General features: G+C 40.3%; 1 protein-coding gene across 1 annotated transcript in view; it reads left to right on the top strand.

Annotated features, from left to right (window-relative positions):
* LOC122806200 (adhesion G protein-coupled receptor E5-like) overlaps positions 1 to 26,708 on the top strand; it is a 758,119-nt gene that overhangs the window by 709,211 nt on the left and 22,200 nt on the right. The gene's annotated exons all lie outside the window — the stretch shown is intronic.

Raw genomic sequence — 26,708 nt, 5'->3', positions numbered from 1 at the left:
TTTAGGGCAATTTTTTCAGAAAAGGAAAGGTTTTAAATTAAGGGGGAAAAAACTGTAACCAGACTTTAGCAGTGCTTACTTCCATGCAAACCCGCACACAACTGCTTTAAAGTGCTTTAATCACTCTGTATGCATCGACCCTTGTTCTGCCTAGCAACAAAATTAAACACCCTCTGCTAGGCTAGAAGCCAGGACCATGCACACCACAGCCAAAGTGATTTGCCTCTAAGCCATCTCAAATATACATAACCCTAATGTAGTCACAAACATAACATCCAGCCCAGTCATTCAACAATACAGAGAATGTATTCCAACATGTAGATGTATGTGTGTGTGAAAATATATTAATGTCTAAACAGATGCAACATATTGATATATGTGTGTATATATATATGTATATATATATATATATATATATATATATATATATATATATATATATATATATATATATATATATATATATATATATATGTATATATTCACATATATGTAAGCAGATATTTATAATTATATAGGTATATACAGGCATACATCTATAGATAAAGTGGGAACATAGCAGTAACATATATGTCCACATGCGCCATTAATGGGGTTGACAGGCACAAACAACATACGTCATACATGAATAGGTATTCTCCCCTCCACAGCCAAACACGTCTGCCCTGCAATATACTACCAACTGTTGCAGATCCCATAACCAGGACATTATACAGCAAGGGCACAAGATGTTAACAGTACTCCAACCCACCTGTATGATGTCAGGCTCGTATCTATAACATATCATGCAGTACAGTCAGGCTCATAATGACACCGATTTTGCAGTCATCTGTTACCTTTGTTAATCAGAGTCCCGTACTGTTTGTCTTTACTTCAGAGATGTAGATGCCAAACAACAGTGGTCCCAGGACTGAACCCTTAAGTACTCGACTTGCCACGTGTCTGGAGATGGATTTGGAGTCAGTTACAACTACAGTTTGGGTTCTGTCAGTAAGCCATGTGGCAAACCATTGAGTGGCATAGGGATGTATGGCTGGATTGGTATGTTAATCTATGTTTCCAGACCTTGGGATGGTATTGAAGGGCCTGTAGAGCCTGCTGTCTATGCAGGTAGATGTGTATTCCCACATAGGAGATGTAGCCCAATGTTGAGTCAGTCAGCCTGTAGCCTGCACTGTGCTTTGTTACATGCCTAGCAGCTTACTGTACTTATCCAGTGAGATGTCATGTCCAGATACTTGCCAGATGTGCTGCTGCCTGGCCACCATAACAGCCATGTATGTCAGACAACACAGTGGGATCCTGTTCAGATGTATGTCAGTAACTAGTGGATAGTATGTGGCCATGGCACCTCTGTGCCAGCGGTTATTAAGTGTCAGGACAGACAGGGGTGTATGAATGCATAGCCTATGGGGGCAAATGTATACCAGTATGTACTTGTTATACCCATCTACATGGCTGTTAACATCCACATTGACAGGCCTGGTCCACATGTCTTGCATGAAGGGGTTCTGTGTCCGATTGAGTCAGACTGTCCACATATATTGGCCATATCACAGCTGTAGTCCACAGGGGCATTACTGTGCTAGCAGTGGTACTGTACTATGATGACCTTAGGATGTCTGTAAGTAGCCAATGGCACACATGTTAACAGCAGATGTGGCCTCCTGCACACACTATTTCTGTACAGACATTCCCAATTACAGTAGCAATAGTCTACAAATATACCTGCACTACATAGGTGACATCCCCTTGCACTGAGAGGTTGGGACTGTTGTGGCTGAGGTAGGGCTCCAAGCCATGTGCAGGACATATGGCGAACATATATGTATATATAAGTATACATATATCCATATAGGTATGTACACATATACATATTTTGCTTACTGTATGACAACAGTTTTACATGTATGTGTCTGTGTTCCAGCCTCTGTCCTCCACCTACATACCGGCCTTTGCACATATGACATGCTGTCAGGGGTTGTATGTAGTGGGCTGTGTGTATGTCATGTTGTCATTCCTGTCATCACCCCAATGCTGTTGTGTCCCCCACACATACTGGGGAGTTGAGGCCATATATGTGTGGGTTTCACCTACACAATACATGTGTGCCCTAATGCACTTCAGAGGCCAGTGTATGTAACAGTGGTATATGGCCCAGTATTAGTGAGTGAAGGGGGGTGCACCATGACTAACCTAGACTGTTACAACATGTGTGGGTATCTGGGATAAGCTGGCTTAAGGTATCTGGATGTACTTTACCATATGATCCACCTTGGGTAAATGCAGGCCTACTGTCTCCTGCCATACGGGATGTTCTGTTTGTCAGTGTGATTGTGATGGTTTCAGGTATGCCTTGTTATGTAACAGATACATCCCATTTTGTCAACTGGGGTCTGTATCCCCTAGGGATTGTGTACAGAGTGTAGATAGAGGCTGCTGATCTATACATCTGCATTATGTACTGTTGATTGTCTGGTATTCTTTAGGCCAGTCAGTCATTCCTGATGTACTACTTGAAGGCCTCAGTCTAGACAGTAACATATGTCAACCGTTCCAGACTACTGTCTTAGTATAACTGTTCCACAGTTGCATTACACTGTTCATTAGGATGTCAGTGTCTAAACAGCTATATGACATGGCATATGCGACTGTCATAGTACACAAATAAAGCTTTCACATTCATTTATGCACACCTGTGTGTGGTGTTATACCCTTTGATATCTCTGTGGGTATTTGTTGCAGGCTTTGAATGTCATTTGTATGGGTGGCTTATACAGTTTCCAGTTGTTACGGTGGTGACAGTAGGAATACTGGCTGCTCCATATTGTGTGCACATACTACATATGTATATTACTGTAAAAATGTCTGCGTGTGTATGTGTAGTTACATATATATCTATGTATATATATATATGCATAGCTATACATATATATACGTACATATGTATACCTGTATCTGCATATATTTGTCTGTGTATATGTATCCTAGGGATGGCCATGTTGTATCTGGTCCTGGTTATGGGATCTGCAGCACTTGGTACTGTATTACAGGATGGTTGTGCTTGGCTGAGTGGCTATACCTATTCATACCAGACGTATATTGTGTGGGGCCTCTCAACCCCATTGAACTTGCATGAGGACATATATGTTTTGTTATCTTCCTATTATCTACAGGTGTATGTCCATATATACCTATGTATGTATGTGTATGTATATGTATATATATATATATATATATATATATATATATATATATATATATATATATATATATATATATATATATATATATATATATATATATATATATATATATATATATATATATATATATATATATATATATATATATATATATATATATATATATATATATAAATAAAACCTGCCGTATATGTTTAGACATGTTGATGTGGACATATATATCTATAGATGCAGGCATTTGCATGTGTATATGTTCATAAGTATTTATATATATATATATATATATATATATATATATATATATATATATATATATATATATATATATATATATATATATATATATATATATATATATATATATATATATATATATATATATATATATACATACACACACACATATATATATATATATATATATATATATCTATAATATATACATATATATATATATATATATATATATATATATATATATATATATATATACATATGTTGTACCTGTTTAGACATTAATATATTCACTTACACACATGCATCTACATGTTGGAATACATTATCTGTACTGTTGAATGACTGGGCTGGATGATATGTTTGTGAACACATCAAGGATATGTATATCTGTAATGGCTAAATGGTAAATTACTTTGGCTATGGTGTGCAGGGTCCTGGGTTTGATACTGGTAGAGGCTGCTTATTTTGTTGCTGGGCAGAAGATGGGACATTGGCTGCAGAGTGATTAAGGCACTTTTAAGCAGTTGTAAGCAGGTTTGCGTGAGATTGCATGATGGTAAGCACTGCCAACTTCTGCTTATGTTTTCTTACAGTTAGCTTCAGATTGCTCAACCTGTGTAGGCCTAGCTTACCCCTGCGCAATTCCGCGCAAACCCGTTTTTACCGCTGATTAAAATTGCTTACTACAGTTTACCCCTGTGCTAATTCCTTTAAAAGAAAAGAAAAAGGGGTTGATAGGAAAGTGGTGAAAAATAGGGCACAAAGAGTGAAAGTAGGGAAAATAGCTAGACATGGGCAGGAAGGGTATAGGAACAATCCATAGCTGCCCATTTCTTCTACAGCAACAGATGTGCATATACACTATATTTGCAAGTACATTTGGACCTTCAAACCCCTGGGAGATGGGTGAGGACAACATATATTCATTGTGATGCCAATTGGACCAGATTACATTTTTCCATTGGAAACGTGTGCAAAATGGACAGCTATGTATGGGGAGAGATTTTTTTAAGGGAACAGGTTGCCTTTTTTTTCAGGTGAGAGTTGGATGTTGGGGAGGGGTAGTAGGTATATCTGGGGAGGTAGGTTGGGTAGGTTAACAGACAAGACAAACAAGACACATACAGGGTCGGTATATGACACATATGGGGAGTAAACACCTTGGATGGGGAGGGGTGTTTGGAAGTCACAAGCCCATGAGCCCTGAACTGAAAACAGTGGGACTGAGGTCCCCACCCATGGGCAGTCACCACTGCACCTTCACTGCCCTGAAGGTGGCTGTGGTGGGGGCTGTGTAGGAAGGGCAGGCTCACCTTCTAATAGCGCCACTTGGCCCTCAAGCTGGCATAGCCGCTCTCGATACTCCAGATCGAGCTCCTTATGCACCACGGGCCAGACCTGTTGATGGGTGACAGGTTTCCCTCCTTACCTGCTCCGGAGGGGGGTGAGCCCCATCCCCTGCAGAAGTTCCACCCTAAGGTGGCTCAGGGCCCATGGAGAAGAAGGTCCCAGGCTGGGCCCCAGATGTGCTGGTGCCTGGTACCATGGCCAGCTGAGGTGGGACAGGTGGGACCACTGGGACTGGCTTTCCCATATGAGCTGTGTTGTCACACGTTTATGACAGATATGGGTTAGTAACAGTCAACAGCATTCAGGATTAGTTATAACAGCATGCATAGGTATTCCCATTAGCCCGACTCACCAGAATTAACACAGTTGCAGAGCAAGCAGATCACATGCATATATGGAACAACAGTGGCCATTACAGGAGAAATAGGTTTCATTGATGGCAACAGGCCACCAATATTGGTGTATTTTCACATGGCACATGCATAGAAACAAATGTGAGTATTTATAAACCATTAGGACATATGTCTCAACAAATGGTTAGAATGTACACATACCAGTTGAGGAGTGTCATTGGGTTATTATGCACATATGGTAGGGATGAGAGAGAGAGAGTTCAATTAACAACTAATATATCCTTGTAGTTTTCACAACATTCTTAGTCACTGCAGTGGTCTTTCCCTTACATGTATTATTACACTACACAATGGCCTTATATTGTACAACTGGTATGTTTATATATTATTATATACATGACCCGTGTCATACATACTGGCATGACAGGCTGCAGGTGTTAATGCAACATATGCTGAGAATTGCTGTCTTACACTTTGGGTGAGGTGCTAGAATGACAGGTTTGTTTCCATATACAATCTCTGACTGTGTACATTTGAATATCAGTTATATGTGATTGACAGCTGCCTACAATTCTTGGAACATCACATTGGATTTTCAGGGGAACAGGGTACCAAGCTAGTGATAAGGGCCATTATCTGGACATGCTGGACCGATTGGAACAGTTGTGGGGTATGAATATGCATACAACTTTCAATTTGAACATTCTAGCAAATTCTGTACAGTTGGGTATAATTATGCACACAGCTTTCTATCTTAACATTGTATCAATATCTCTACAGTTGTGAGGTATGATTATGCATACAACTTAGTAGCACTCCCAGGAGTCAAACCCCTGCTATGTGTGACAAAATATTATAGCCAACATCACAGTACACTGTGCTATCAGGGAATTGATGTACAGCTTTCCACTGTTTTCTATCTAAGTCTCCCTAACTTGTACAATTTAACTGACCTCTTGGCACTTCCAACATTGTTATGCAGAACTTCATGCCCATTTTATCTGCTTACCACTGTATGGGTAACACAGCTTAAGATACAACAGTACTATTTATAGTATTGAACAGATCGCCAACATATGAGAGAAGAGTAAACAGAAGCACTCCAGGGGTTATACCTTTATTCACAAACTATTACACATTTATTTCTACTGATACAACACTTTCTACGGCTCTTATATTTATTTGTTATGACAGTACATGCAGACTTATTACTAACCTGCCTCGCGACGCAGCCTTTCCAGCCTAGCATCATAGGCTTGCTGGTTTGCAGCCTGCTCATCTGCAACTGTCAGAGAAATGCAGTGATATTTAGCCATACCTTTCCATAGTACACAAGCTAGGCAATTATTTACTACTTAGTAAAATGAGTACTTACTCTGTCCTGGGGCATGAGGCATCTGCCAAGACTCCTGGATCCACTGTTCCAGTACATCCTCCCTATGCCACTTCAGGTCAGCATGGTGGTGACTGACCTGCTCACCAGTCCGGGGGATACCTGTGGCACTGGTGTGGTCACGGGTGAGACTGTCCCAGGCCTCCGTTTTATACTGCGCGCCCTGGTACTGGCCCTGCAGTAGTCTCTAATCATGGTGTTTTACCAGGAGCCATACCATGATTTTTGACACCTGGATGCCCAGTGCTGCGCTCTAAATCGAGTGCCTTCACCCACACCAGCCATTCTGCCTGCAGTATGAGAAGTATTCCCACCTGTGGGGTTTAAATATGGCCATTTTCCCACACTTTCCCATGATTGGCCAGTTTTGAAAAGTCTAAGCTATGGGCACACCTGCTTATATAAGGTTGGCACTGCTTAAAGAGGTATACCACTAGGCAGATTGAATTGGCTTCGCTAGACATTGCTTACACTTCTTAACTTGAGCTGTGCTGCGGTTAGCATTGCTTAATAGTTAATTAGCACTATATTTGCCATTTGGCAATGATTTATTCTTCATTACAGGTTATATATGTGTCTGGTATCCGTGATTCATGTGTACATACACTCTATGGGGACCTGGGGAATTCTAAACTTTATTACAATCACACCTCAGATCTATGCTTACTGCAGTACTCCAGTTCACATATTTATGTTCTGTGGCAGGTTATCCAACATCACACTGTACATAGATTCAGTTCACATGTTTGGTTTGACTTTCCTGTGGTGAGGATTTGTTTGCTGATACCTCATTCATAGCTATTGTTATGATGGCCTGGTGGTTAACTACTGTAACTATAGTGTGCAGGTACCTGTGTTTGAGCCTTACAGAGGCAGTTTATTTTTTTGTGGAACAAGGGCCATTGGATACAGTGTGATTAAGGTACTTTTGAAAAGTTGTAAGCGGGTTTGCATGGGGGTAAGCACTGCCTACACAGGTTAAGCTATTTAGAGGCTTATTGGGTGTAGGACACTGTAACTGGAAATTAGCAGTGCTTACCTTCACGCAAACCCATGCACATGGCCTTATACTCGCTTACTGCTGCTGACATATGCTTACTACTGCTTCTTGCTGCTTAACCTGACTACTGCTTTATGCATAATGCTACAGACACCTCACATGTGCATTTCCTGCAGTACTCTATGTCATATATGTCTATATATGTATATATATATATCTATATATATATATATATACTATATATATATATATATATATATATATATATATATATATATATATATATATATATATATATATATATATATATATATATATATATATATATATATATATATATATATATATATATATATTGAAAATCAAAATCCTGAAACCAAAAGCCTGAAAATTCAAAATCCCGAAAACCCAAAATCCTGAAACTCAAAATCCTGAAAACACAAAATGGACATACTGACGTCATTGTGGCTTTGCTATTGTTAGCCCTGTGGTGTTAGGTCATGTGTTGGGTTCAGGTGAGTGTCTTTGGTTTTATGTTAGGGTTAGGCGGTTTAAGTGAGTTAGGGTTAGGGCGCAGGTTAGGCATGTATGCAATAGTGACAAATATTGAGGTTAGGGGTGGTTTAAGTGAGTTAGGGTTAGGCGCGGGTCAGATGAGTGTGCGATATTGACGGACCTTAGGGTTAGGGTTAGGGTCAAGGTCAGTTGGTAGATATTAGTGTCTTTATAGTGACATATTAGCATTATTTGTGTTTTCAGGATTTTGAGTTTCAGGATTTTGGGTTTCGATTTTGAATTTTCAAGCTTTTGGTTTCAGGATTTTGATTTTCAAGCTTATAGTGTTTCAGGCTTCTGATAGGGAACCATATATATATATATATATATATATATATATATATATATATATATATATATATATATATATATAAATATATATATATATATATATATATATATATATATATATATATATATATATTTATATGTTAATCCATGGGTTATACAACATACATATTACTCATACCGTGCTTTTTCATGGGAAATGGTATGTCTCAGTTACCTTCTTGTTCCCCCCTCCTTTCTCTCTTACATCCATGGGGTGGTCCCATTAGAACGGGTCCATCCAACCGCAGCACACCTCGGCCCATCATGTCTTACCCATCATTCCCTCAACCACCTCCCTCCCTCCTCCACATCAATCATACTTCCTACAGGTTCCATCCGAATCTCACCACACCACTAAGCATTCCCCACTCTGCACTTCTCAGGACCCATCATGTACGTTGTCTCACCCCATGGATCTTCAGGGTTCCCACACATTCAGTCCACAAACATACATATCCTTCTTTGCTTACCTGTAAGGCATGGTATTTTACCCCGTGGAATATTTTTAGCAGAATTTTTGGGGTCGTCCTGCTAGGGATGAACATGTGTTTGTTTAAGATTAGACTTTGCTGATTGACACTGTTTCTCCTACTGGTAGTATCCTGCCAGTAGTCTGGGTAGCAGTACTGTGCAATGCTTAGTGGTGCTTAATATTCAATTTGCATGATATTTGCCTTTCGGCATTGATATCTTCTTCATTACATTTTATATATGTGTCTTGTATCCTTGATTCATGTGTACGTACGCTGTATGGGGTTCTGGGAACTTCAACACTTTATTACAATAACACATCACATCGGGCCTTACTGCAGTACTCCAGTTCACATATTTATGTTATGTAGCAGGTTTTACCACTTCACACTGTACATGGATTCAGTTCACATGTTTTGTTTGATTTTCCTGTGGTGAGAATTAGTTTCCTGATACCTCATGCTCATCTATTGCTATGATGGCTTAGTGGTTAACTACTGTGACTATAGTGTCCAGGATCCTGAGTTTGAGCCTTGCAGAGGCAGTTTATTTTGTTGCTGGACAGAACATGGGCCATTGGATCCAGAGTGATTAAGGCACTTTAAAGCAGTTGTAAGCGGGTTTGCATGGGTTTGTGCGATGGTAAGCATTGCTAACCCCATTCAGTTAGCTTCTACATTGCTTAATCTGTGTAGGCAATGCTTACTCCTGCACAAACATACTTAAACACGCTTACTACTGCTTATTTTTGCTTAACCCTGCTTACTAGTGCCTTATTAATTATGGAACTGACATTTCACATGTGCATTTAATGGAGTACTCCAGTTCACATTTAAATGTTATTATGCAAGTTATACAGCAAAAAGATGTAAAAATATGTTCATATACAGATTTCCCATGGAACATGGTATGTGCTGCAGTGGGATTTGAACCGGGAATGCCTGTTCATTAGGCAGATGCTTGAACCACTACACTATTGCTGTGCTGCTTTATTTGCTTATATATCATTTTTTATCCTCTTCAGTCTTTTCAGCTGCTTTAACCATAGCTAACCGATGGGCAAACACGCACACCTATGGTTAGCTTTACTCGGGGTTTTAAAAAATAAATAATAGGATTTCTTCATTTTATTTGACTGTAATGTTGCTATTGAACACATGGGGATTGTTGGTGGGGATATGCGGACACTTGTGAGCAGTCTCACTGATTTATTTATACATTATTCTCTTTTACTTTGCAGGGATATGTTTATTCTGCGAGCTCTGCTCTCAGACACGCCGCCTGCACTTGTCCACGGTCTGTGCACCATTAAGAGTTCAGACAGCACGCCATCATTAATATGCATGGCGTGCTGTCATCCTTCTCTTAAACTGCTGCTTCCATGCAGGACTAAATTAGTCCTGCACGGAAGTTTAGTAAATCCGGGGGATTGTCATTATTGAAGGCCCACACTATTTTCAGTGAATTCCTGATCTGCATCTCAACATTGAACATTGTTCACTATATATACCTGACACAACATGGATTTGTATGTGTGCATCATAGTGCTTCTACTACATATATGTTCTTATTTAAGAGAACGTCCAACAAAATAGCTTGATCATACTACTCAATATTTTCAGCGGTTCTCTCTATAAACTATAGCCATTTGTATTTTTATATCTATTTTCATCTTAACATTTATTGATTCACCATAGGGTGGGTCTTTAGTCATTGTCAATATGGCTTAACCCTAATATTTTTTAAGTATATGGATAGATCCAATAACCACAACTATGCATGGGGGATGTGCATTGAGAGAGGATTCTTTCTAACATATGCATAGTAGCCACATATAATACAAGTAAGTTATAACTTTTAAATAGTATCAAAACTGATGAGTGGAGATGCCTAATTAGCTCTTTTCATAGAATTGGCACCAATACCATTCAAGATTAGTGACGAAAGTCAGCTTTTTAAAATATCAAAATATCAGAAGTATTCGTGCAAATATTTTGAGATTGTCTCTCTTTGTTATATATATATATATATATATATATATATATATATAAAAATTAACAAAGAACATTTTTGGCAGAGACGAAAGTCGGCCAGCATTTATGGTGCTTTACAAACATCCTTTGTTCTTTAGGATGATTAGACAGACATTCTCTCTTTTTCATATCCCTATAAATTAGGAATTCACTGAAAATAGTGTGAACTTTCAATATTGACAATGACTTAAAAGACAATTCTCAAATGTGGGTTGGATTGACGTATATTCCTCAGATATAGATAATATCTTAATTGGCTATACTTTATATCTGAGTCACTGCTTGAAATTTATTGGGAGCAACCCTTTTGATATCTTGGTATATTATTTAAGATTGATTTAGACTGTTTAGATATGCAATAACTGTTTGTGAAATAGTAGTTAGGTTGGGCACATTTAGGTATTTAGGAAGTGATACCAACCTTTTATTCACAATATTGATCTTTCAAAACTATTGGAAGGTCTCACAGCAGACCGTGACAATCTAGAGGTTTTTGGTCTGAGACGATCAAGCTTAGAAAATTCACATTTGGGTATGAATGATCCTGACAGTTTATGTGAAGCATTATTTCAAAAATCTACCAAAGGTATGAGAACACTTAGGTCCAACATTTTGCAATTGAAGCTTTTCAAGGCATACATACTTAAGGATATTACCTCATGGTACCTAAGGGTTCGCATCCAACCCTTGGTTCGTCAGGTAGATGAAAAATTATCCCAAGATTGGGTTCAAGCCCAACAAAAAGCATCCATTACATTTGTTGTTCGTATCTCCTACTATGAAAGAACAATAGACCAATGTATTGTAGAGGTTACAGATAATTGTGATGAAGTAAAAGTTTATAAAGGGGAACCTTTTTTTAAGAAACATTTGTATATTTTAGATAAAAATGTATCATCCTTGGAGCAACAATTGATAAAGAAGAAAATATAAAAATTCAACAGAGATAGACTTGATTATGACAGAGGGAAACCATTTGGTACATATAAAAGTGTCAGATTTCAAAATTCAAGACACAAACACATTAATACAAAGAAACAACCCAGATGCATATTAAGGAATAGGGGGAATACCCATAGGGGGACCTCAGGAGATGACATATCTTCTGTAATGGATAGAGAATCCATCTCCACCCAAGTGTCTCCAGCTGCCAAGAGAAGATGTAATAGTGACCCTTTCGGGTCAAGAGAGATAGGGGGTAGAAAGCTCTGAAGAAGTCCACAATATCCAACAACTTTTGGACAAGATTCTATCACATTATACATTAACAATGTACACAACATTTCTTCTCAGACTCTTTTGGAGGTGGAAACAAAACTGCTTAATAAAGGTTTAAATTCTGTCCCAGCATTTTCTGTTTCTGAACCTGCTCTAGTAAACAATATAAATAAATTATGTAGAACTCTTAATCTGAAATTGTTTTTTTTTTCAGGCACAAATCCAACTCTAAGATCTACTGGGTTTCATTTCCATAAATCCAGCTTCATGCCTCCCATGGACAAACATGTTTCAGTATTTAAGGTGTGTATCTTGAAAGAACTACATTTCAACCACAATGTACATAACAACATCAATCACAATCTCACCAAACAAGAACAGGAAGTGTTACATAATCTCAGTAATAACCATGACCTAGTGATTTTACCAGCTGACAAAGGTGGGGCAGTGGTCATCATGGACTGGACCATGTATAGTGCAGAGGCCAACAAACAATTGTCTAATGCCTAATTTTACATACATATGCCCTTAGATCCAATATTTAAGTTCAAAAAAGAAATTGACTCATTTTTGGAATTGATGCAGGAAGAAGGGATCATTAGTCTGAGTGTTAGGTATCAATTAACTCTTTCAGATCCTAAATTGCAATACCTTTATCTATTACCTAAAATACACAAGCACCCCACACAACCACCGGGAAGCCCAATCGTATCAGGTAAAGTATCTCTGACAGAACCACTATCTGCTTTCCTCACAGAATATTTACAACCATTGCTACCCCTAGTCAGATCTAGAATCAAAGATACCACTCAGTTTCTAAATATCATCAAAGACACCCAGTTGAACCAGGGCTGGCTTCTACACACACTAGATGTCAATGCCCTATACACCAACATCCAACACTGGGCAGGATTAGAAGCCATTCAATTTTGGCTGGACAAAGCTGAATTATGCACTCCTGGATTTAATACTCTATTAGTTTGGTTAACTGAACATGTCCTCACAAAAAATGTTTTTTTTATTTTCATGGGAAGTGCTATTGGCAAGTTTGAGGAACTGCTATGGGAGCATCATTCACTCCTATTTATGCTGACTCTTTATGGGCTACATCAAAGAGCAATTGATTTATGATGACAATCACAATATATATTTACAGAATATGGACATCTGAAGACATTATTTGGATGATTGTTGGATGGTGTGGAGGGGTGATATATGTGCAGGAGTTTGTACAATATTTAAATGAAAATAAGTGGGGTATCCAATTCACATTAAACTGGGACTACAATCAAATCACATTTTCTGATGTTCATATTTTCAGACAGGATGACAATACACTTAGAACGGAGGCTTTCAGAAAATTCCCACAATTCAATATCCTACTTCATGCCACTAGCCATCGCACTCACCACATCATCCAAAATATACCCAAGTCCCAATTTTTATGCATTAAACATATTTGCTCTACTGATGAAGCTTACATAATTTACAGTAATGATTTATCCCATAGATTCATCAACAGAGGTTATCCTACAGACTTCATACAAAGGGCTTGTGCATTTGCAACAAACCAAGACCGAAATAACTTACTTAAATATAGATTCACATCTACAAGCAGGGACACACAAACTTCTCAACCCATTCATTTGGTTACAACTTATGGATGAAACCCAAATAGTTTCAGAAACATCATAAACAAACACTGGGATATGTTGTTGGCCAATGAAAAATTAGCAGAAATGCTTCCACCACATTGTTTATTTTCCTACCAAAAGGGCGGTGCAATAAACTCCTATTTAACTCACTATAAACACTCCATTCCATCTAATAAACAACAAGTCACCCTATTTGGGGACAAATTAGTGGGCAGCATTTTGTGTGGCACTGTAGTGCTTGTGCACACATTTCTCAAACCAAAGAATTTACCAGCAGTAACCCTTCCAAGTTATACTAAATACAATGTTTTCGTAATTGCAGCAGTGACTGGGTGATCTACCTAACAAAGTAGTTTTGTTCTGCATTTTATGTAGGACAAACATCTCACCCATTGAGATTTAGGATTAGTGGACACCTCAGTGATATTAGAAATAAAAGGACATCCAATGCCTTGTATAAACACATTATAACCCACAGCACTGCTACATTCCAATTCACTATTATAGACAAAATCCAAGGTAATAAATCATGTAAAACAGGATGGCATTCTAATTTAAATGAGAAAGAATCATTTTGGATTGTTAGGCTGGGTGCTTTGTTTAAGCCAGGCCTTAATGAACTCATTTGATTTAGTATGAACCAATAAGCTCAAGATACTAATTTAGTAATGTACTATTTAAATACTACATGAATCAATGTGAGTTTATGCACTGAGGAAGGCTCTATTATTGCCAAAACTGGTCTGCTGTTCATTTTTGGGTTGCCACAATAAAGAACTGTTAATGTCAAACTTCCTTTGTGCTGGACTTCCTTTTTGGGTTCTTTTGGATTACTTGGTTTAGTCTGTGCACCTCGTCTCATTGCGTGGTTCTGAGAGTGGTTTTACAATGTGAAGACAGTCATCAAATGGTGGTGGAAATATTGGGCAACAGTGACATTGCAAAGAACCGGACATCTCTCCAAATGTGTGGAAAAGACAAGACCCAAACTGTTCAGGGAGGCTGCCAGGATACCTACAGCAACACTACAGGAATTGCAGGAATCTCTGCCAAGTACTGGTTGTGTACTACATGTGACAACAATCTCCCGTATTCTCCACATGTCTGGCCTATGGGGTAGGTTTGGAAGATGGAAGCCTTCTCACACACACAGAACAACATCCAGGTCTAGCAAATTTCTCAAGAAAAATACATCAGGTATCCCAAAAGCATGTGGGGAAATGTGTTATGGTGCAATGAGACCAAGGTTGCACTTTTTGGCCACAGTACCAAAAGGTTTGTTTGGCACAATAACAACACTATGCATCACCAAAAGAACTCCCTCCCCATATGCTTTGGGGTTGCTGTTCATAAGCTGGAAGTGGGCCTTTAGCCAGGGTGGAGGGGATTAGGAACAGTTCAAAATACCAGTCCCTTATGGCCCAAAATCTTCATGTGTCTGCTAGAATTCTGTGGATGGAGAGGACTTACACCTTTTCACACAAAAATGACCCATACTATACATCAACATCCATAAAGTAATGTCTTCATGAGAAGACAATCAATGTTTTGGAATGGCCCAGCCACAGTTCACACATACATCCAATAGAAAATCTGTGGCGTGCCCTAAAGATGCCTATGCAAAAGAGATGCTCTCACAATCTGACAGAGTTGGAGGGCTTCTGCAGGGGAACATGCAGAAATGTTGCTAAGTCGAGATGTACCATGCTGATGCACCCCTTCCCAAGAGGACTGACTGCTATGAAATCAAAAGGTGCTTCAACAAAGTATTAGTTTAAGGGTGTGCACAGTCATGCAACCAACCTATTGTATGTATTTCAACTTCTACATGTTACTCCTAACCAATGTGTTTGTTCTTCAATTGGATTGTACAGGTTATAGGTCACATTAAAGGTGGGAAATGTTATCACATGATTTCTCTTATCTCATGTTATATATCAGATAAACCTGGCATGTTAACAGGGGTGTCTACACTTATAATATCTACTGTAAGCTTAGAAGGTTGTTAGTTTAACTGTTCCTGTTGTAACATACATGTACTGCAGGTTTTGAAGTGTGAAACTCAAAATATGTCATTAATTAGTGACACCAGTCCTCATATCATCCCACTAATGTGTCAAACACAGGATTTAAGACAAACAGACCAGAAATATGAGCCACACATGTAGACATTCAGCAACACTCTGCACAGTTGAGAGGTATGTTCTGTAGGAGTTGCCACTGTGCTATACAGGTGAGTAGCAATTATATGTACATGGGTGCAGTGTGTGCTACTTGAAGGCCCATCACCTACTAACACTACTCACGTATCACAGAGGTGTATATTTGTAGTAATATTAAGTGGATAGGGCTGCACTGCATGATGTTGAAGGCCTGTCCAGAGTGTGTATGTAGTGGTCTGACTGTGCTGTGAATGTCACAAGCTGGCTATTGTGAGGTCTGTGTAATGCCTGTCTGCCACCTCACCTGTATGTGTGTGCATGTGTCTGTGTGTGTGTGCATGAGTAGCAGCAAACAGTATAGTGCAGGTATTAATTTACATATGTTGTCTTTCCCCCACAGGTGGTCATGTGGTCATGGTCATTCCCACTCAGAATCTGATGTCAGTGTCTCTGCAGACTCTGGAAATGATGATGGTCATAGTCAGGCACAGGTGGTGTTGTCAGGGGCTGAATCTGTGCCATTGGTTGGCATCCCACAGTCATCCACAATGTCCCCACACACAGTCACAATGCCCACACATGCCCCCTCTCCAGCAGCCACAGATGATGGACAGTTGGCAGGTGGTGGTATGGAACAGACTAGTGTGTGTGGACTATAGCAGTTGTGAGTGTAGACACTGGCCATAGCCAGAGTGCAAGTGAGGTTCCATACAGGTGGATGGACAGGGACGCTCGCAGGAGGACTGCTGCTCATCAAGTTGCTGTCACAAGTGTGATGGCAGGTGTCACTAGATGCATGTTTCAGGCTGTCATGGATGCACAGGCATGTAGTGACTGCAAAACCAGACACATACTCAGGGTTTTGGATGCAACTCTTCCTGATTTACATGGCGACATACATAATCTTGTTGATGCCACATGCCAAAATACTGAGGTCATAAATAGATGTTGGGGTAAGGCCTTAGCATTCCTTGACTGTGGCTTATCTGTGCTAGAGTGTGTGGTGCGAGATGGGTGTTGGCCACATGGATGTAGGTCAGAACCAACATCAGCTGAGAGTCTACGGGGCCATGCACCTTCACACTCCCATAGTGGTAGAGACACCAGCACTACCAAAGGGGGGTTGCTGTCCACATCACAATGGAGCAGGGCATGGGCACATGGTCCTGGCCAGTCCTATTAGGGACACAGATCCAGCAGACAGCAGTCATCATCAGGAAGTAGTACTGCATCTGGCCTTAGGACTGGTGGTGCCAGTAAGACCCCTGGTAGGACCAGTTCACGTGTCTTTGGCCTGAGATGGTGAACTAGACACCCTGAAATGTATGGTCCTCAGCTGTCCAACATACCTCTCTGTAGGGCACCCACATGGTGTGACTGTGTGCATACATACACACACATCTGTATTACAGGCAGTTCACCTCCAGACACACACAGCACCTCTACACAGCCCATCTATAGGATACTTCTACCAACACACACACATAGATATCAACCATATGGCCCAACCTAGGCCTCTGGCAAAGCCACACCACACCTTGTGGATATGATGATACCTGTGCCACATCCCTGTCATCCATACTACTGATGCAGGGACAAGCTAATATGAGTCTGATGCACAGGGTGAATATAGTACAGTGTAGCTATGTAATACTGCATAAGGTGCTGTCTGCTTGCATTTGATATGGGCATACATAAAGGTGTACATACCTTATTAGTCATGATGCATTGTTGCTGTTAGTACCACTGACTGAATGTAGTCTGACATGCTGTATTCTGTTTGTGTTACAGGTATCTGTGTGTCTGGAGGCTGTGAACCTGCAGACATTATCAACATGGAGTATGGCAGAGTGGAACTACATCGACCATTTCATAGCCAAGGTACAGCTTTATATGTACATTTACCAGGTGTGTATGCATGCAACAGTGTGTGATGGACACTATTGTTAGACAGTGTGACCTTGCATGCATGCCCCTTTTCACAGACAGGTAGCCTTCAGAAATGTCACCTCCATGTTGTGTAGTACCACAGGATCAGGCTCATACATATGGAACAGGTTACTGGAGTACTGTAAGTAGGTCCCTCACAAGCTTACCCATTAGATTGACCATAACAGATTCATGTGTCAGCACCTGCTGTCCCTGCCATTTCTTTCCCATACACTCAACCCTGTTGCAGTTGGTGAGGGCATGCATGGTACTGTGTATGACAGGTTTGTGGTATGTATTCCTGAATTCACAGGGTGGAACAAGGAGACAAAATGGTATATCCTTTGCATACACACAGTAAAGACTGACACAGTGGATGTGCATACAGTAACACAAACACATTTGCCAATAGACAGATTCATAAACCTACATATCCACTGTAATGTACTATAGTGCTACATACACATGGCATGCCCCACATAGATTATATGTGTGGAACATAACCCACTATCTCTTACAAAATGTAATGTTGAGAATGCCTTTATGGATGGTGAGATAACCCACCAGAAATAGAAACTGGAGTCATCTAATTTTCCAACAAGCCTGGACAAGTCATAGGGTAACAGACGTTGTATCAGCATGATGTTTCAGTCAGGTATGATATTTGATGCTGGCATGTGTGTCAGTACACTAAATGTGACCTATTTGACAGCAATATCACATACATGGCCATTGTTAGAGGACACAGACCACATATATGTTGCAAACATCCAGATATTCTATAGACATCAGTACAGATGACTGGCATGGCCTGTACACTGGTTTAACATGCTACATGTGAGGCAGATGCCATTAACATGCTATATAAAGTAATGCCATCTGGAGGTGGTAAACAGGTGTTGATGGTACACACATCAAAATGGTATACCCCACACAAGATATAATTTTCACACACACACACGCACACACACACACACACACACACACACACACACACACACACACACACACACACACACACACACACACACACACACACACACACACACACACACACACACACACACACACACACACACGCACTTGCCAGTATTGAAATTAGAACCCCTACCTATCTAGTTATTTCTACTATAGTGTTATGCAGTTATCAGCTGTACCACAGAGCTTATATGATTTCACATTATTCCAAGGTGCTTCTAAGGTGAATGACATCAGCAGGCCTTGTAAAGTAGGGTGATGGGAAGTGTACAGAGTGGTACACAACTCAAAATGCTATAACCCACACACAATATGATTCTCAACCCAAACACACAAAGTTGCCAGTATTGAGATTAAAACCCCTACCTATCTAGTTATTTCCACTGTAGTGTTATGCAGTTATCAGACATGACATGGAGTTTATATGAATTCACCTTTTCCCAAGGTACTTCTAAAGTGAATGACATCAGCAGGCTTTCTAAAGTATGGTGAGGGAAAGTGAAACAAATAATCTAAGGGGATTTTTTGTCAATAGAGGTTATAAGTTGGCATGGTTAAAAACAATAGAAAGAGAAGTAACATTTCTTCGTGAGACCACAGCAAGGCCTATTTTAACAGTAGGGTCACTGGTCACAGAAGTAACAACTAAGAACAATAAGGAATTTAGTGGTTCCTTTTTGCTACCCATTTCTAATGAGATGTGGCTTATTAAAGACATTATTGTAAATAACTGGAAGATTATCTTGGGTAACCAAGATTTAGCGAACATTTCAGGCATTAAACCAATGTTCACTTTCAAAAAAGTAGTTAATCTAAAAAGTATACTTGAGAAAAAGGAAAACAGATGTACTACAAATAGAACGGGTGTCATACAAACTAAAGGCACATTTTCTTGCCACTGTTGTAAACAGTGTAGATACATCACTAATTCATCTTTTGTACACGTTAAGCATTTACGAACAACACATTGGTCAAAACAGTATTTTACATGTCACAGTACTATGGTTGTTTATTTTGCTCAGTGCCAAACATGTCCAAGTTATTATGGAATGACCACAAGAGCCTTGAAAGTCAGAATTAGTGAACACATTTTGGCTATAAAGAAAAAAGACACAAATAATGCATTAGCAAGGCATTCTATCATTTGTAATGAATTTAAAAGTTTACATTTGCTGTTCTAGATAGTGTAAATAGTGTAACATTTGGTGGTAATTTCAAACTTTTATTAGAATGTAAAGAGTCCTTTTGGCAAATATTTTAGGAGCTGACAAATTTCCAGGTCTCAATGAAACTATAAATATGAGATGTTTCCTGGAAATGAATTCATAATTTTTATTGTGATATCACATATTCAAATGATATAGTTATATTAGTGTTAAACATATACTTGAGAAGTATTTATTTAGGATGTTTTAAGAGTTCATATGTACTATATATAGTTTTCAGTAATTTTTTATGGTATGTCTTTAAATTTTATTCATTGCCATCAATTATGTATGTAAATTAATTGTGATTGAATAGTACTTAAACAGGTGTATGGATGGTGAAGTTGTTTCTGAGGAAGTTCACAGAAGATTAAAGTGAATGAAAGCACTAAAAACAACTTGTGGAGTATCATAATTTGCTGCTGGGTTTAAGCTGACTTCGTTTTTCCAGAGTTACTTAGTAACACAAACACATTTGCCAATAGACAGATTCATAAACCTACATATCCACTGTAATGTACTATAGTGCTACATACACATGACATGCCCCATATAGATTATATGTGTGGAACATAACCCACTATCTCTTACAAAATGTAATGTTGTGAATGCCTTTATGGATGGTGAGATAACCCACCAGAAATAGAAACTGGAGTCATCTAATTTTCCAACAAGCCTGGACAAGTCATAGGGTAACAGATGTTGTATCAGCATGATGTTTCAGTCAGGTATGATATTTGATGCTGGCGTGTGTGTCAGTACACTAAATGTGACCTATTTGACAGCAATATCACATGCATGGCCATTGTTAGAGGACACAGACCACATATATGTTGCAAACATCCAGATATTCTATAGACATCAGTACAGATGACTGGCATGGCCTGTACACTGGTTTAACATGCTACATGTGAGGCAGATGCCATTAACATGCTATATAAAGTAATGCCATCTGGAGGTGGTAAACAGGTGTTGATGGTACACACATCAAAATGGTATACCCCACACAAGATATAATTTTCACACACACACACACACACACACACACACACACACACACACACACACACACACACACACACACACACACTTGCCAGTATTGAAATTAGAACCCCTACCTATCTAGTTATTTCTACTATAGTGTTATGCAGTTATCAGCTGTACCACAGAGCTTATATGATTTCACATTGCCCCAAGGTGCTTCTAAGGTGAATGACATCAGCAGGCCTTGTAAAGTAGGGTGATGGGAAGTGTACAGAGTGGTACACAACTCAAACTGCTATAACCCACACACAATATGATTCTCAACCCAAACACACAAAGTTGGCAGTATTGAGATTAAAACCCCTACCTATCTAGTTATTTCCACTGTAGTGTTATGCAGTTATCAGACATGACATGGAGTTTATATGAATTCACCTTTTCCCAAGGTACTTCTAAAGTGAATGACATCAGCAGGCTTTCTAAAGTATGGTGAGGGAAAGTGTACAGGGTGGTACACCACTCAAAATGGTATAACCCATGCACAATATGGTTCTCTCACACACACAAACACACACTTACTTGTCAGTATTGAGATTAGAACCCCTGCATATCTAGTGATTTGTACTATAGTCTTACACAGTTATCACACACGCTATGGAGTTACTGGGCTGACAACTGGCCAAAGGTGCTGATAAGGGGAATGACATCTGCAGGACTGATAAAGTAGGGCACTGGGTGGGAAACTTATCAACATACTTATTCTTGCAAACATACACACTCACTTATACACCCATATACACATTTGCTGGATTTGAGAGTAAAACCCCTGCCTATCTAGTGATTTGTACTATCATATTACACAGTTATCGCATGTGCTACAGAGCTTACTGGGCTGACAACTGGCCAAAGGTGCTGATAAGGGGAATGACATTTGCAGGACTCATAAAGTAGGGCACTGGGTGGGAAACTTATCAAAATACGTATTCCTGCAAACATACACACTCACTTATACACCCACATACAAATTTGCCAGATCTGAGAGTAGAACCCCTGCTTATCTAGTGTTTTGTACTAGAGTGTTACACAGTTTTTGCACACACTATGGAGTTTACTGGGCTTCCAACTGGCCAAAGGTGCGGATAAGGGGAATGACATCAACAGGACTGATACGTGGGGCACTTGGAAGTGTTTTGGGTGGAAATGGCCTAAAACTGTTTCACCTACAAACAAACACACTCTCTCACTCTCAAACACACACACACACACACACACACACACACACACACACACACACACACACACACACACACACACACACACACACACACACACACACACACACAATTGGCAGTGATGAGATTAGAACCCCCTACCTATCTAGTTATTTATACTACAGTGTTACACATTTATCACACATACTACAGAGCTTATAGGGGTGATAAGTGTCCAATGGTACTTCTAAGGTGAATATCAGCAGGAGATCTTGTGAAGTAAGGTTCTAAGGTGAATGACAGCAGAAGATCTTGTGAAGTAGGGCAATGTAATGTGTACTTAGTGGGAAAAGTCTCCTAATACTTAGACCTATGGACACACACACACACACACACACACACACACACACACACACACACACACACACACACACACACACACACACACACACACACACACACACACACATGATGTGATATTATAAACCCAACCTCAGTGGTATTATACAATGGGGCTGACCTTTTATGCTGGCACATGCAACTGTTTATAACTGGTATGCCACTGTCCGCACCAGGACATCATTGTATGCCATTCAGGGTATCTGTGTGTGTGACTCACTCTGTCTGTGTCCCCCTGTGTGTGTGTGTGTCTCTCTCTCTCTCTTTCTCTCTCTCTATCACTGTCTGTCTCTCACTTCCCCACATCTATATGTGTGTATGCTTGGCATATGTTATCTGCTGTCCATATATATGTCTGTGTATCTCACACAACAGATGCAAATATAGCATATATGGGCCACCTACAGCTAGCTGAGGGTAATCCTGTCTCATGTGTGTGTATGTATGTGTGTGTGTGTTGGGGGGGCTAAGGAGTACATAGCTGTCTGTATGCACAGACATATATACACAATACATTCATATAGTCTGATGTGGGTTACAACATGTCCGGTGATTCAGTTTTGGAGCATGTGCAGTGTATCCTTCTATAGTAGAGTGGGACACTATTCCACAGATAGGTGTACTCCAGTCCAGGGTTTTGTGTGCTACAGACATACCTTTCAGGAGTATACAGGACTTTCCTTGGGGCACTGGGTTTGTTTATCAGACATTTTCTGATATATCTGTAGTCAGACACTACGATGTGTTGTGTCATTACCTAGTGACAGACATCCTCAGATCATAACAGTGCTTTACCAGAGGACTACTATTTGTATGATGCATAAACAAATATTATGAGGGCATCTATGTACATTCTTGCCCAACAAGGCCATTTGTGAGGTGTGGCTACAGCCAGTTGAGTGATGACTTGCTGTGTAAACCATCAATCAACTTGGTGATATACTGGCTGGGGATCTCCTGATTGTGTGGTATCTTTCTAACCTGCGATGTCATATCCTTGTGTGGCCATACCTCTTACCGTTACATTTTTTGGCAGGTTGTCCAGGTGTTTGGCTACAGGTTGCAGCCTGTCTACATAAACTTGTGTTTTTATGGCAAGTTATTTACATAAAATTGAAGAGTGATGTTACAAAATAATGACAGACATTACTGTTTCAGACTACATAACTTCCAGACAATTCCCACTACTGCAAAACACTTACCCTACCAACTTTCTCAGTATGTAAGGGCGATATTTACAACACATGGCTATCATTGTACCTTCGTTCCACTTTTATTTCTGCCCTTCTCTAGATGTCTTGCTGTCAGAGGTTGGGAGTTATGGGTGTGGGTACAGAGTGCATTCTACTGTGCAGACATGTCCGTTATATGTAAAAGCAAACATAAGAAGAAAGGATTATTGAAAATAACCTCGGGCAACAGTACCAAAAAGCATTATATTCAAAAAAGCCTTAGCACCTCAGCTACACAGCCTTCAAGATGTCCATTATATGTGTAGTATACTCCACATAGCAGTGTGACTTCCAGGTATGTCAGTGGCAGAGCAGTGGGTGTCACTGACATGCATAATAGTTGGCACAGAAGTTATCTGCACATGGCCCTATCAAATACAGCACTGTACCTAGGGCACTATAGGATGACTGCTAGGAGAACATGCTGGCCAGATCCTGACAGTATTAACCACACACACACACACACACACACACACACACACACACACACACACACACACACACACACACACACACACACACACACACACACATACAGACAAACACACACACACGCACACCACACACACACACACACACACACACACACACACACACACACACACACACACACACACACACTTCATTGACCCCTGCATATTGTGGACAGGCAACATTTTTTCATGTGTATTTGGACAGCCCTGCCAGTGCGTGCTATGCTATTTCCCTGCAAACATACATGTTACTGCATTTCTGTGGGTATATGGGGGGGCACACCTGTCAGCCGTACACATTTGTCCAGACTGTGCTGATATTTGCTTTACATTGTGATTCCATTTACCATACTATTGTGACCTGTCTTGGAGACTAGTGGCATATCATTAAAGACCACAGGTCAGATTGTAATGGCATACATTTCAGTTTCAAACTTCTTACCCTTCATATCCTTACTGCAACTGTAAGGCCTGCTGTGCTATCACTGTCTGAGTCTGTAGGGAGTAATTAAACATGGCCACCATTTGTGGGCCTTTGCCAGACATTTCTCTCTGCTTTTCTACAGCTGACTTGCTGTGTGGGTGTGAGGGGTTGGTATGGGACCCCCACATTGACATCCACGCTTGTGACCTATGACCCCCAGTTAGTTGTCCCCACACATATACTGCAGTGGGATTTGCCACCTTGAGTACTACTACATGGTGTGGGGAGGACAGTATTGGGCAGACATTTCCTGGTGTCCCATATAGCTGTCAATTGTCTGCTGCTATCCCAGTAGGCCTCCCCATTCCCTTGCATACATGCAGCATTACCCTAGATATGCAACCAAAACATACTAATCCATTAATTTATTGTTAAGTAGACTGATTTACCTTGTGCCTGCAGCAGTTGTGAGGATGGTGCTTGAGGGCCACCTATGTTGGATGCACACAGTATGCTGCCTATACACGGTAAGTTAGAGATAATGTGATGTGTGTGGCATCCATTTTACTGCGTGTGTGAGTCAAAGAGAGGTGTCAGTCCGTCAGGTCCCTACAATGTTAGTGTGTGTGCTATGTGTTGCCTATTTGTCAAGGTCTGAGCATACTGGGCATACCTCCATATACCTACAGGAGCAGAATCAGGGGCTTCCTCCTCTGAGTCTCTCTATGCCTGTGGGGGCCTTGGCAATGGTGGTGGGCTGTGTGGCCCTTCCCTGTGCTGCTCCTACTGCAGCTGTTTCTGCAGGATCATATTGTGTAGCATGGCACATACTATGAACATGAGTGCAAATGTGGCTGGAGAGTACTCCAAGGGTCCACCAGATATGCCAAGGCAGTAGATTCATGATTTGAGCATCCCAAACACATGCTCTATAATAATCCTGGTTTGTGCATGTGCCTCAATATGACATTCTTGTATGGGTGTGTGTGCATTTCTGATGGGTGTCATCATCCATGGCTCCAGTACACAGCCAGCATCCCCCACCAGATGGCCATACTGAATGCCCCACTAGCAAATGCCTGGTACAGCTGTGATTAAAGCCAGTCATGATAGCTTCCAGGGCTGCCAGCACACACATTCATGATAATGCCCTGGGCATTGCACATGACCTGGCAGTTGGAGGGGAATCCCTTGCAGTTTATGTAGACCCTACCCTGTTCACCGGGTGCTGTTTTTATGTGGATGTGCATGCAGTCTATTGCACCCAGTACCTCCAGGTATTCTGCTACATGGTGGAAGAGATGCACATTGCTAGTCCTCTTCTCACAGGTGTTGGGGAAGTAAATGTGCTCACTGGCATGTGGTAGCATGGCATCCAGGAACTAGTGGAATACCCTGGATGCAGATGCCTGTGAGACCCCCATGATGTCTCTAGTAGGTCTTTGGAAAGTACCTGTAGCTAGTATTCTTAAGGCTACACATAGTTTGGTATCCACTGGGATGGGTTCCCCTCTGTTGGCTCTAGGTCTGAGTTGAGACAGGCACAGCTTGATGATTTGTTGAAGTATGTCACTGTCCATCCTCTAGTGCTGTACTATTTCCAGATCATGTAGCCCCTGGTAAGTAATCCTGGGTCTGAACACTCTTCTCCTCCTCCTTGGTCTGTGGTGGTTGCCAGCATTATCCTCCTTACTGCTCTCAGCCTCTAGCACATACTGATGGATCAAAACAATGGCAGCCCCTAACATTTCTCCAGTTAAAATTCCCCTGCATGTGTATATCAATGGTGCAAAGTTTGTGGGAAAAAAAACAGACTGTAAGGTGTTCCATAGCTTATACTGTTGCGCTGCAGATGCTGCCTGTATGATTGGCTGACTATAATGCATTCCACCTGCCAGCTATGTAATTTG

This window comes from Protopterus annectens, chromosome 7.part0 (genome assembly GCF_019279795.1).
Source record: "Protopterus annectens isolate FY-2018-M chromosome 7.part0, PAN1.0, whole genome shotgun sequence".
NCBI classification, from domain to species: domain Eukaryota; kingdom Metazoa; phylum Chordata; order Ceratodontiformes; family Protopteridae; genus Protopterus; species Protopterus annectens.
The sequence above is the reverse complement of the archived record's forward strand: the minus strand, read 5'-3'. Positions and strand labels throughout refer to the sequence as shown.